At 35.0% G+C, this 14,169-nt stretch overlaps 1 protein-coding gene across 3 annotated transcripts in view; it reads left to right on the top strand.

The window, feature by feature from the left end:
• EXOC2 (exocyst complex component 2) overlaps nt 1-14,169 on the top strand; it is a 234,013-nt gene that overhangs the window by 14,913 nt on the left and 204,931 nt on the right. The window lies entirely within an intron of this gene.

The following is a 14,169-nucleotide window of genomic DNA, read 5'->3' as shown; positions in this document are numbered from 1 at the left end:
TTTTATGATTATAATACAGCATCAGAAAGTAGTTCTCCAAATGTACTGTGTTATGTTCTTATAATTTGTTATACTTCATGAAGCTAAATAGACTATTATGAAATTCCTCAACACTGTCACATGATGTGCTTTTGTTTGAACCCTTTATGCTTGAATAGCATTACATTTATGTTAATCATTTTCCAAGCATATCTATTTTAAAATAGTATTATGTGGAATATTGCTTGATTTCTAGAATTGTAAGGATAATTTTGTAGTCTGTATAAGTCATTCAGTTGCTCTACAAAGCCAGTTGTTGTTAATGAAGAATAAATAGCAGACCACCTAAAATTTGAAATGTAAATACAGTGCCTTAAAGCTTTTAGATCCTTCTCTAGTGAGGTATTAAAAATATTTTGTAATAAGTATAAAAATCTGTTAAAAGAATACAAGCATGTTGGGAGGCTCATAATTTTTATTATTTTCATTCATCTTATCGTGGAAAGAACTAGGGAGTGCCAGTTCCTGAAATCCTACAACACATTACTTTTTTGAGTTAAAGTTGAATTAAAAAATGAGTCACCCTTTGACTCCATGTTAAGCTCATAGAATCATAAAACTGAAAAAGACCATGCAAGTTCAGTTCCTTCATTTTATATTTGAAGAAACTCTTTGCACAAAATTCCCCTCACTATAATCAAAATATTATGCATGTTATACCTTCATTCACATTCACTTGATATCATGGTCTCCTTTGAGTACAAAGGACAACTACTAACTAAACAACTTTCTCTTAAAATCAGCAGACCTTTATTAAAAGTCTGTGATGTACTAGGTATTGTGCTAGATGTTGGGAGATAACAAGAATAAAAATCAATCATTAAGCACCAACTATGAGCATATTGGGCCCTGGGATACAAAGACAAAAAAGGAGAGCCCCCTTTTAAAAGTGAAACAACATACACACTCATAAGTAAATAGGAAGGATAGAAAGTATATACAAGGAAAATTAAAAATAATTTTATTATAGACTGGTGGGACCAGGATAAGCCTCCTTCTAGGATGTGGCACTTGAGTTTGGCTTTGAAGGGAGCCTGTGCAATCAAAGAGGCAGCCGTACTGACTAAAGACATTTCACAAGGGGGAGGCGGGTAAGTCAGGGCAACCTTGGGAAAAACCATGGAGATGGGAAGTAGAATGTTGCATATTAAATAAATTCATAAGTTGGCTTGACTGAAATATAAAGTTCAAGAAGGGAAATAATATAGTAGAAGCCTGGACAGCTATGCTGGAACCATATTATGGAAGAATTTAAATATTCAACAAGGGAGTTTATATTTATCTTTTTTTCATGATTTATTTTCACAATGCTACAATAATCTTGTTGTAAAAGTAAACATAACCTCCTCCTCCCCCTAAAAAAAGTGATATAGAAATCTCAAGAAAAATAAAGTGAGAGAAAGCAAAATGTACTTCAGTGTGTGTTCAGATAGCATTGGCTCTTTCTCTAGAATGAGTTGAATTCTTTTAAGTCCATTAAAAAAGTTTCAGTATTTTTTCTTTAGTTGCTACTGCTAACTATATTTCTTGCCATTGTATTCCTCCCCACTCCCATTCTATTTTTTCTCTCCTTTCACCATGTCCCTCTTCAAAAGTTTGTTGTATCTGACTACTCTCTCCCACAATGTTCCCTCTCTTTATCACCTATAGCTCCCCCCCGCTTCCTTTCCCCAGTCCCCTTTCTCCCATCCCTTTCCTCTCCTTTTTCCTCTAAGATAGATTTCTATATCCTTTTGAGTGTATGTTATTTCTTCTCTGAGCCACTTCCAATGAAAATGAAGGCTTATTCATTCTCCCTCACCTTCCCCCCCCTTCCACTCTATTGCAAAAATGTTTTATTGCCCCTTTTACGTGAAATATCTTAGCCCTTTCTACTTCTTCTTTCCTTTTCTCCCAGTACATAACTTTTCCCACCCATTGACTCCCTCTTTATAATATATTATACCTTAATATTCAGGTCCCTCCTACACCTTGTCTATATATGCTCCTCTAATAAATGAGAAGGTTCTCATGCAAGAATATACACACAGTTCAGCATCATTAAATCCTCATAATTTACCCTTCCCATCCAACACTCTTTATGCTTCACCTGAGTCCTGTATTTGAAGATCAAATTTTCTCTTCAGTTCTAGTCATTTCAACAAGACAAGTTTGAAAGTCCCCTGTTTCATTGAAAGTCATCTTTTTCCCTGTAAAAGGATGTTCAGTTGATAATCAGTTGTAATTCAAACTCTTTTGCCTTCTGGAGTTACAAGCCCTTAATGTAGACACTGCTAAATCCTGTGTAATCCTGACTAGGCCACAATATTTGAATTGTTTCTTTCTAGCTGCTTGTAGTATTTTCTCTTTGATTTGGGAGTTCTGGAATTTGACTTTAATATTCTCAGGAGTTTTTATTTTGGTATCTCTTTTAGGATGTGAATAGTGGATTCTCTCAATTTCTTTTCTACTCTATTTCTAAGATATCAGGGCATTGCTGGATTATTTCTTGAAAGTTGAAATCTAGGCTCTTTTCCTGGTCATGATTTTCAGGTAGCCCAATAATTTTAAAATTATCTCTCTTGGTTCTGTTTTCCAGGTGAGCTGTTTTTCCAAAGAGGTATTTCACATTTACTTCTAGTCTTTCATGCTTTTGATTTTGTTTTATTGTTTCTTGTTTTCTCACAAAATTATCAGCTTTCCTTCACTCCATTCTATATTTGAAGGAGTTATTTTCTTCAGAGAGCTTTCCTATTTCCTTTTCCTTATGGCTAATTCTGCTTTTTAAGGCATTCTTCTCATTGTCCTTTTGGTCTTCTTTTCACATTTGACCTAAAGTGGTTTTTAACATGTTATTTTCTTTGGTATTTTTTTGTATCTCCTTCACCAAGCTGCTAACATGAATATTCCTGCATTACTCTCTTCCCAATTTTTCCTCTGTCTCCTTTAATTGATTTTCAAAATCTTTTTTGAGCTCTTCCATAGCCTGAGACCAATTCATAATTTTTTTTTGGAGGCTTTGGATACAGAAGCTTTGACTTTGTCATCTTCTGATTGTGTATTTTGATACTCCATAGGACCAAAGTAATTTTCTATGTACGGATTTTTTTTTCTGTTTCCTCATTTACTTCTAAACCCTTATGAGAGGCTCTGACTGTTTTCTTATTTGTTAATATTTTGTTTTCCAATTATATACAATAATACTTTCTACCTATCCTTTTTTGTAAGGTGTTTTTTTTTAAGTTTTTGCAAGGCAATGAGGTTGTGACTTGCCCAAGGTCACATAGTAGGTAATTATTAAGTTATTGAGGCTGGATTTGAACTCAGGTACTCCCGACTCCAGGGCTGGTGCTCTATCCACTGCACCACCTAGCTGCCCCTGTAAGGTTTTGAATTTTACAATTTTTCTCCCAACCTCCTTTCCCCCTCCCCCCCAATAGAAGGCAGTCTGATAATCTTTATATTGTTTCCATGCTATACATTGATTGAAATTAAATGTGTTGAGAGAAAAATCATATCCTTGAGGAGAAAATAAAATATTAGAGATAGCAAAATTCTGTAGTATGTAAGACATTTTTTTAAAAAAAATTGAAGTAATAGACTTTTATCTTTGTTTAAACTCCACAGTTCTTTCTCTGGATGCACAGATGGTATTCTCTGTTGCAGGTACTGTAAAATGTCCCTCATTATTGCATTGATGGAATGAGGAAATCCATTAAGATTAATCATCTCTCCCATGTGGTGTACAGTGTTCTTTTGGTTCTGTTCATCTCACTCAGCATCAGTTCATGCAAGTCTTTCCAGGCTTCTCTGAATTCCCATCTCTCCTGGTTTCTGATAGAACAATAGTGTTCCATAATGTACATATACCACACTTTGTTCAGCCATTCCCCAGTTGATAGACATTCATTCAATTTCCAATTCTTTGCTACCACAAACAGGGCCGCTATGAATATTTTTGTACAAGCAATGTTTACCCTTTTTCACAATCTCTTGAGGGTATAGACCCTGTAGTGATATTGCTGGATCAAAGGGTATGCACATTTTTTATTGCCTTTTGGGCATAATTCTAAATTGCTCTCCAGAAAGGTTGGATCAGTTCATAGCTCCACATCCCTTCCAACAATGAACATTGTCCTTTCTGGACATATTAGCCAATCTGATAAGTGTGATATGGTACCTCAGAGATGCTTTAATTTGCATTTCTCTAATCAGTAATAATTTAGAACAGTTTTTCATATAACTATGAATAGCTTTGTTTTCCTCAGCTGTAAATTGCCTCAGCATATCCATTGATCATTTGTCAACTGAGGAATGGCTTGGTTTTTTTTTTATAAATTTCACTCAGTTCTCTAAGTATTTTAGAAATGAGTCCTTTGTCAGAAATACTAGTTGCAAAAATTATTTCCCAATTTACTACACTTCTTTTAATCTTGTTTACAGTGGTTTTATTTGTATAAAAGTTTTTTAATGTAATCAAAATTATCTAATTTGTTTTTAATGATGTTCTCCATCTCTTTCTTGGTCATAAATTGCTTCCCTTTCCATAGATCTGACAGGCAAACTATTCTTTTCATGTCCCCTCTCTTATTATTTTGATATAGGTTATATAAATCAAGAAAGAAAAAAGAAGAGGGGCGGCTAGGTGGCGCAGTGGATAAAGCACCGGCCTCGGAGTCAGGAGTACCTGGGTTCAAATCTGGTCTCAGACACTTAATAATTACCTAGCTGTGTGGCCTTGGGCAAGCCACTTAACCCCAATGCCTTGCAAAAAAAAGAAAAAATGAGGTCAAGGCTCTTTTCCTGATCCTAACCTTCAGATATCCCAATAATTTTTTTTTTTTTAGATTTTTGCAAGGCAATTTGAACTCAAGTACTCCTGACTCCAGGGCTGGTGCTCTATCCACTGCGCCACCTAGCCACCCCTTTTTTATTTTTTTAAAGAAAGATTTTATTTATTTTGAGTTTTACAATTCTCCCCCCCATTCTTGTTTCCTTCCCCCCACCCCCCACAGAAGGCATTCTGTTAGTCTTTACATTGGTTCCATGTTATACATTGATCTCAGCTGAATGTGATATCATATCCTTAAGGAAGAAAAATAAAGTATGAGATAGTAAAATTACATAATAACAGCGCTTTTATTTTCTAATTTGATGGTAATAGTCTTTGGTCTTTGTTCAAAGTCCATAATTCTTTCTCTGGATATAGATGGTATTCTCCATTGCAGACAGCCCAAAATTGTCCCTCCTTCTTGGACTGAAGGGATGAGCAAGTCCATCAGGGTTGATCATCACCCCCATGTTGCTGTTAGGGTATACAATGTTTTTCTGGTTCTGCTCATCTTGCTCAGCATCAGTTCATGCAAACCTTTCCAGGCTTCCCTGAATTCCCATCCCTCATGGTTTGTAATAGAACAATAGTGTTCCATAACATACATATTGAAGGACATTCACTTAATTTCCAAATTTTTGCCACCGCAAACAGAGTTACTATACACACCAACTCTGCTTTTCAATGTATTCTTCTTCTCAGTAACTTATTGAACTGTTTTATCCATTTGACCTAAGCTGCTTTTTAACATGTTATTTTGTTGAGCATTTTTTTGGATCTCCTTGACTAAGCTGCTGGACTTCATTTTCATGTTTTTTCTACATCTCTCTCATTTCTTTTTCCAATTTTTCTTCTATCTCCCTTAATTGATTTTTCAAAATCTTTTTTGAACTCTGTCATCGCCTGAGTCCAACTTCTATATTTCTTGTAGTCTTCAGATGAATAAACTTGGACTTTCTGATCTTCAGATTGAGTATTTTGGTCTTCCATGGGACGAAAGTAATTGTCTGTGGTCAGTTTCCTTTTTTTTTTTTTCTGTTTACTCATTTCCCCAGCCTGTGCCTGGTTTTGTGGTACTTCCTGAGCTTTTGAGTATTATTGAGATACCCCCACAAGTACTTAAGTGTGTGAAGCTCTGACGGATCTCCTGCTCTGTGAATGATCACAAGCTCTGCCAAGGGGCTGTGGGGGGAGGAGGGTGTCCCTGCTTTCTAGGGGGGCCTAGACTGTAACTAGGGTCTGAATGTGGTCAGAGCCCCATAGTTCTATTGCAGGGACAGAGGACAGACTTCAGCAATCTCCCTCTACTCCCTTACCTTCAATGGGCTGAGCACTCAGGGCACAGCTGCCTGGAAGCTCCTGCTGGGCAACTCCATGGGCCTGCTTCTGTTTCTTAGATCTGAGCTGCGGCAGCCACGCTGAGTGCTGCAAGCACGCTGAGGAGCCGCAGCTGTCCTGAGGGCCTGGGTTTCACACTTCCTCTGGCAGAGGTCTCCCTGCTGATCTTCCAAGTTGTGCTTGGTGCTCCCTAGGGTGCAGGTCAGAAAACTGCTTCTGCTCCCAGATGCCCTGGGGCTGTTCCCGGGAGGCTGAAGTTCCTTCATTCTGGCCTGGCCACCACTCCAATCCCATGGAATGGAGTTTTTCTACTACCTTCCAGGTTACCTGGGGCTGGAGAATTGCCTCACTGTATCTTTATGTGAGTTTTGTCTCTTGAAAATTTAGCCATAATTTTACGGTTTTTGAAATATTTTGGACAGCACCTAAGTGAGGCTCTTCTGCCACCATCTTTACTGCACCCTCCCATAAGTTGATTTTGATGGAATGATTTTTTTAAAAATTAAGACTTTAAAAAAGGGAAGGAGTATAACAAGGAAGGGGGAGGCAGAATGGGGTAAATTACATCATGTGAAGAGGCACAAAAGATCTATTGGGTAGAAGGAAAGAAGAGAGGGAGTGAGAGCTGCTTGAATCTTACTCATACACTCAGTTGGGTTTAGAAATTCATTTATCTTACCCTTCAAGTATTAGGAAGAGAAAGGAGGAGGGGGAGAAAGAGGGACTGATAGAAGGGAGGGAAAAGCAAAAGAGGGATGAAAAGGGAGAGTGCTTGAAATAAGGGGGTACAGTTTGAAGGAGGCAAAATACTGGTGAAGAGAGATAAAATGAAAGGAAATAGAAAAAAGTACAGAGGAGAGGCAACATGAAATTTAATAGACATCAAAATGGCGAATGTGAATCCTTATATCAGACAAAACAAGTACAAAAATAGATTTCAATAAAAGGAATAAGGATGGAAACTAAATCTTCTTAAAAAGTACCAGGGGTGGCTAGGTGGTGCAGTGGATATAGCACTGACTCTGGAGTCAGGAGTACCTGAGTTCAAATCTGGTCTCAGACACTTAATAATTACCTAGCTGTGTAGCCTTGGGCAAGCCACTTAACCCCATTGCCTTGCAAAAACTAAAAAAAAAAAAAAAGTACCAGAGATAGTGAAGTAATTTCAATATTTAACATATATGCACCAAGTGGTATGATATCTAAATTTTTAAGTGAGCTACAGGAAGACATAGATAGCAAAATTATACTAGTGGGGTCAACAACCTCCCTCAGGAGGGAGAATGCAAATAAATCTAACCATAAAATAAACAAGAAAAAAAGTAGGTGAATAGAATGTTAGACAAGTTAAACATGATAGACCTTTGGAGAAAATTGAAAGGAATATGCCTTTTTTTAGTGATACATGACACCTACACAAAAACTGACCATATCTTAGTACATTAAAAACCTCAAACAAATGCAGAAAGGTAAAAATATTAAATACATCCTTTTCAGGTCATGACATAATAAAAATCATGTGCAATAAAGGGCCATGGAGAGATAAATAATGAAAATTTCATCCAAGACAATGACAATAGGGAGAAAACATATCAAAATTCGTAGGATACAGCCAAAACAGTTACTAGAGACAGTTTATCTCTAAATGCTTCTATGAATAAAATAGAGAAAGAAGTGATCAATGAATTGTGCATGCAACTAAAAAAGCTAGAGAATGAACAAATGAAAAATTTCCAATTAAATACCCAATTAGAAATCCTGAAAATTAAGAGAAATTAATAAAATCAAAAGAAAATTGATGAACTAATAAATAAGTGTTGGCTTTATGAAAAACAAACAAAAACACGTTTGACTGATTTGATTAAAAAATTAACAAAAAACAAACAACCATTTGATAAATCATCAGTATCAAAAAAGAAAAAAGGTGATTACACCACCAATGAGGAGGAAATTAAAGTAATAATTACAGAGCTATTTTGCCCAACTGTTTACCAATAAATGTGACAATCTAAGTGAAATGGATGAATATTTACAAAAAATATAAACTGCCCAGGTTAAAAGAAGAGGAACTAAATTACTTAAATAATCCCATCCTGGACAAAGAAACAAGTCATCAGTGAACTCTGTAAGAAAAAAAAATTTCCAGGGTCAGGTGGATTCACAAGTGAATTCTAACAAACACTCAAAGAACAATTTATTCCAATTTATTCCAATAAACTATTTGAAAAGATAGGTGAAAAAGGAGTTCAGTCAAATTCCTTCTATGGCATCAACATGGAGCTGATACCTAAATTAGAAAAAAAGTCAAAACAGAGAAAGAATATTATAGACTAATTTTCCAAAAATATGGATGCAAAAAATTTAAATAAAATATTAGTAGTTACAGCAAATTAGCACTAGAATGATATACTGTGATCAAGAAGAATTTATAAAAGAATGCAGGATTGACTCAATTTTATGGAAATAATCAACATAATTGACCATATCAATAATGTCAAACCTAAGGGAAATAATATGATTTATATATATATATATATATATATATATATATATATATATATATATATACTGAAAAAAATTTTTTTTTGATAAATTTTTTTGACAAAAATTAAAAATGTTGGAGTCAGGAGTACCTGAGTTCAAATCTAGCCTCAGACACTTAATAATTACCTAGATGTTATATATGTTAAAGCATGTGAAACCTATTTCCATATTAGTCATGTTGTAAAAGAAGAAACATAACAAAGGGAAAAAAAATACAGAAAAATATAGTGAAAATAGTATGATTTAATATGCATTCAGACAAGGATTGCCTTTTTAAAAATCTGTTTCTTTGAGACTAAGCCAATTACTATAGATCAGCATAACCCAGTAGGGGTCATAATTTAAGACCATTTTTCTTATACTAATACTGACAATATGCCCTGATCTGTCGGGGTACCCCATATTTTCTTTTCTTTTATGATTTTAGTACATATTGTTAGACCCAACAACTTAAAAAGTAGCAAAATTACCAATTTTCAAAGCACATATCACAAAAAGTACCTTTCAAAACCAATTAATTAAAAAAAATTTTTTTTCAATTTATGAGACTCAAATCTTGAGCTTAGGAGAAAAAAAGTACAAGAAAGGTGGAGGGGATGGAATTTTCTTCTGTACTCACAAACCAGAATCAAAGAGAAGAAGAGAGTACCTGCAGTCAGCCATCCCCTGTGGCAAGAAGAGGGAGAATGCAAGTATAGAACAGAATTTAACCTGGTAAGAGAAGGAAGGGAGGAAGAAGGCATTGCTCTTTGGGGAGGGAAGGAAGAGAAGGAGCTGGAAAAACAATAATAGCCAAAACATCACAAAGACTATTAAACAGCAAAATCACAACAGTCTCCTAAGCCTATACAATCGAGAGGACCAGGCAAAAAGAATTTAAGCTTTTCCTTTTCTCAAGGTCTTATAGACCATGTTTTAAATTGACTTATGATGTTACAGCCACAGCAATTATAAACCTTAGAAGCAGAAACATATGCCTATGGTATAGACACAAGAGGTCAAGTCCTCCTACCATAGCCTCTGTACAGCTCAGGCTTGACTGTAAGTGGGAACTTCAAACTGTAGGACAGAGCAAGTTTCTTGAAACCATGAACCTCAAAGTGTGCCCCCAGAGTCTCTGGGATACAGCATCAAAACCATCTCCCTAATGGTTAAGAAAAGGTGATATTCTGCAGGGCAAAAAAAGGGTACCTTAGAAAAAGTGATGGCTTACAAACAAAACAAGAAATGACTCACCTGAGAAGCAGGTCATATTGGAGTCAGAACCAGGTCACCCAATTAGGAAAACTAGTCAGGAAACCAAATGAAGTTTAAAAATATAGACATTTAAAAAAAATATTAAGAATATTTTGTGGTGATCTAGTTTTAGGCTCAAATGTGATGATTCACAAAAGCACCAGCTAAGTGCACCAGACGTATAAAAAGGTCTATTTAAATATTTCTGTGGTTAGCAGAAGCTAAAGGAGGAGGTAGGAGTAATGGCAACTGGGAATAACTGATCCTCTGAGGGGATGAACTGCATGTCTGTGAGATAGCAGGAGCAGCATGAACTACAGCATCAGCCAACATAAGTAGTATAAAGAGGGAGAACAGTATAAGGGAGAGAGATTAGGGAAGAGTTGCAAAGACAGCTGGACTGATGATAGCATCCATCAGTAAAGGCAAGGTTTATATATGGTAGCAGGGCATGGTATACCTGCTGGGAAAAGGTAGGAAAAGGAGAATGGTTAGGGAAAGGTCTTTTGAGTTTGGGAAAGAAGCTATGGCTTTTGTATTTCAGTGGCCCAGTGGAACTATTTATCTAGATAACAATGGGATGTGCCAGGTGAGCATGTTAATATTTTTTCCCAATGTTTTTATCTTCATCAATCTTATGCAGTTTAATGTTTTTATCACTGATTTGGGTACGGGCATAGTTAACATACTCATCAAATTTGCAGATGACACAAAACTGGGAGAGCTAGAGAGTACTCAAAAGTCTTGGTAAAATATGGTAAAACACTAACATGGTAAAACATTGGACTTAAGCTAAAAAGGTGCTATTTATTAGGAAAAAATATAAAGTCTTTAATTAGTTCAGAAATCAAATTTTCAAGAATGGGAGAGGATTCAGTAGCACTGTCCTTCTGGTTTTTCCATGAATGGGACAATCCTTCCTTGCTTTTTAGCATTCTCCCTGGCTACCCCAGTGCTTGAAACACCATATCTCCTCTCAGCCTACTGCCCTCCCTAACAGTTATTAAATCCTAACTAAAGTCTCAACTTTTATTGGAAGCCTTCCTTCCTAGTTTTTTTTTTATATTTGTTGGCCTGTTGTCTCCTTCATTAAATCATAAACTCCTTGAATATAAGGACTGTCTTTGACCTCCTCTGTACTTAGCACAGGATCTGACATGTAGTAGATGCTTAATAAATGTTGATATATTATTGATTGATTGATGTCTCTACACTAATTTGTTTGAAAAAAAGATCATGCCTCCTCAATCCTAATGGATTCTTATGCATGGCTTCTAAATCTTTTTTTAAAGCTAATGTACTCAAAGCCCTGAAGCTCTTTTTCTTGTTCTAATATCCTTGCTATATGAATATATTTTGTGTTTGAAAGAAAAACTCCTTATAAATTTTTATAGTTTATGTCAGCTGGTATACTCCCTTTATAACATCTATCAATGTTATTGAGGCTCAGCTCTTTAGTATGCTCCTGTACTTGAGACACACTGGTCTGTTTTAGGTCTTCTAGTACCCTTGGTTTGTATTCCTAGAATAATCTGAACTCTGGAGTTGTAAATATAGCCAGAAATCTAGAACTGATTCTTGACTGGTTGCAGTGATCCAGAGAACCTTCCCCCTCACCTACAGTTTTTATTTTACATTTATTTTTGACTTTGAGGTAGAGATAGCCTAATTTAGTTTGTGATTTCCCTGAACCCTTTACATTATTCCTAATAAGAGTATTTGGGAAGAACATGGAATTTCTTCTGCCCTTTTTTTAGACTAGAGGCATTTCAGAATTGCTTTTGATGGCATAGATAGTGGTAGGAACCAGAATCCCTGTAATTAAAAACAAGTTAGTACTGAGCATGTGGTCTTTTCAGCACCCTGAAGGATTTGACTGGAGGGAAATATATAGGGTAGGAAGAACTCTGAACTCAAGGCAATTGACCTCTCTTGGATTTTGATTTCCTTCTCTGTAAAATGATGGGATTAGACTAGTTGATTTATCAATTCCCTTTTAATACTAACATTTATGACTAATGAAAGGTGATGATGAAATGTTTTGGTGAGATTTTTTTTTGGTGACCCATATTGTATTGGGACCTTTTATATGCATTACTCTACTTTTGTAGACTATTCAATAAGTAATGTGAATATTTAAAAAATTTCAGTGTTGATGGTTTGTACTCGAAGGATCTTGGTTTGTTTGTTTTTTGATAATTCTATTGTGTTTCCTTTAAAAAAACAACACTTTTTATTTATTTGATTTAATTTAGTTATGAAGTTCTGAAAATAATTCTGTTAAAGACAGATGATTAACTGATTTATGATGTGCAGGATAAGTCACTGCTTAATATTGGCAAAAAGATAATTAAATTACTACTCAGTGTGATCATATTATTTAAGTAGGGCATAATTCCCTTCCTTAGTTGAATTATATATTTTCTCTCCTTTGTCAAGAATTGGTCTATATGCATTGAACAAAGAGGCAGGTTAATTTTCTAGTCTCCCCATTAATGGCTATCTTTCCTGAGTCTTACTATATCTTTTATGCAATAAACAAAATTTCTGTGTCTATCAAAGTTATTGTAAAAACTCTGATTCTAGTGATTCAGTCTTGACCATGTTCCCAAGCTTTTTATGTTTATTTGTTTTACTGAATTCTTTCTCATTTATAACTTAATATTCTTTCTAAGAAATACTTATAACAACAACTAAAATAAAATATATTGGACAACATATAAAACACATTTGAACAGACATAGTTAACAAGAAGTCCCATTTTTAAAATGATTTGATTTGTCCCAAGGCTTAGTCAAAATACACTGATTCTGTATCATTCCTAATAAAACACCTTCATTGTTCATTATTTCCTTTTGGTGAACTTTTCTCTTTGTTTCATTCCTTTAATACTTAATTTAAACATTAAAGTTCAGTGTGTCTTTTAACTTTGATTCACATTTCTTTTCCCATGTAAACTTTCATAACATAGATATAGATATGGATACATATATATAGTATCTTCAGATTGATGGATTTAAGATCTTTAAACTTAACCAAATCATTTCATACTTTTCTTTAAAACATATTTTTATCTTTGTTATTATGAATTTAAATAAAACTAGCATTTTCATGAACAAATTAGAACATAAAAAGGATTGTGCAATGAAACTGCAAGTAACTCACATACAGCTTGTATTTCCATTTAAATATATTTTAAATTTAACAATAACTTTTAAGGCTGTTTTGTTTCCTGCTGACTTATGTTTTTTTGTGTGTGTGTATGTGTGTGTGCATATATGTATATACATATATATATATATATATATATATGATTTTTAATGCTTCAGTGACCCTCTTCTTTTAGCAACCTTATTATTTACCCCTCCCTCCCTTCTCTCTTCAATCTCCATTGGAAAAAGAAAAAGAAAACCTTCCTATGCAAATACTTATAGTCAAGAAAAACATTTCTATTTCGACCCTTTCCAAAAAGCATGTGTTCTCATTCTGTACTTTGAATTTATTAGCTCTGTCAAGAAGCTGATGGTATTCTTAATCATTGTTCTCTAGAATTATGATAATCATAGAATTGATCAGAATTCTTAAATGTTTCAGAAATGGGGCAGCTAGGTGGTACAGTGGATAGAGCACCAGCCTTGGAGTCAGGAGTACCTGGGTTCAAATCTGACCTCAGACACTTAATAATTACCTAGCTGTGTGGCCTTGGGCAAGCCACTTAACCCCATTGCTTTGAAAAAAATCTAAAAAAAATGTTTCAGAAATGATTCACTGTTTTTTCCTTGAATTTCTATATTACTTCTTGGGTTTGTTGTTACTCCTTGGTCTTTGTTGGAATAATTATATAAATGGTCTCCTCTCACTCTTTCTGCAAATCCCTCTCTGTATTTCTTTGATACTTCTTTTTTCTTAACTTTCGTTCTATCTCTGACTACTACTTCTTAATCTCCTTTTATTCTTTATCCATGGTTTGCCCACCAACTGGTTGTTCTTTCTTGGTCCCTCCAGTAGCTAGAACTTCCCCTTCTTAGGTTCTCTTCTGTGTATATATTGTATCTCCCCTCTGGTTGGAGGGCTGGCAAGTAGAGCAGTAAACTCCTTCCAAAGCCTTCAGTTGAACTAACTCGATTTTCTATCAGCTCCTCTGTTTGGTTTTCAGTCTGCATAACATAGCACCCTTCCTATCCCCCTTTTTTTTTTTTTTT

This window comes from Macrotis lagotis, chromosome X, assembly GCF_037893015.1.
Source record: "Macrotis lagotis isolate mMagLag1 chromosome X, bilby.v1.9.chrom.fasta, whole genome shotgun sequence".
Taxonomy (NCBI): domain Eukaryota; kingdom Metazoa; phylum Chordata; class Mammalia; order Peramelemorphia; family Peramelidae; genus Macrotis; species Macrotis lagotis.
The sequence above is the reverse complement of the archived record's forward strand: the minus strand, read 5'-3'. Positions and strand labels throughout refer to the sequence as shown.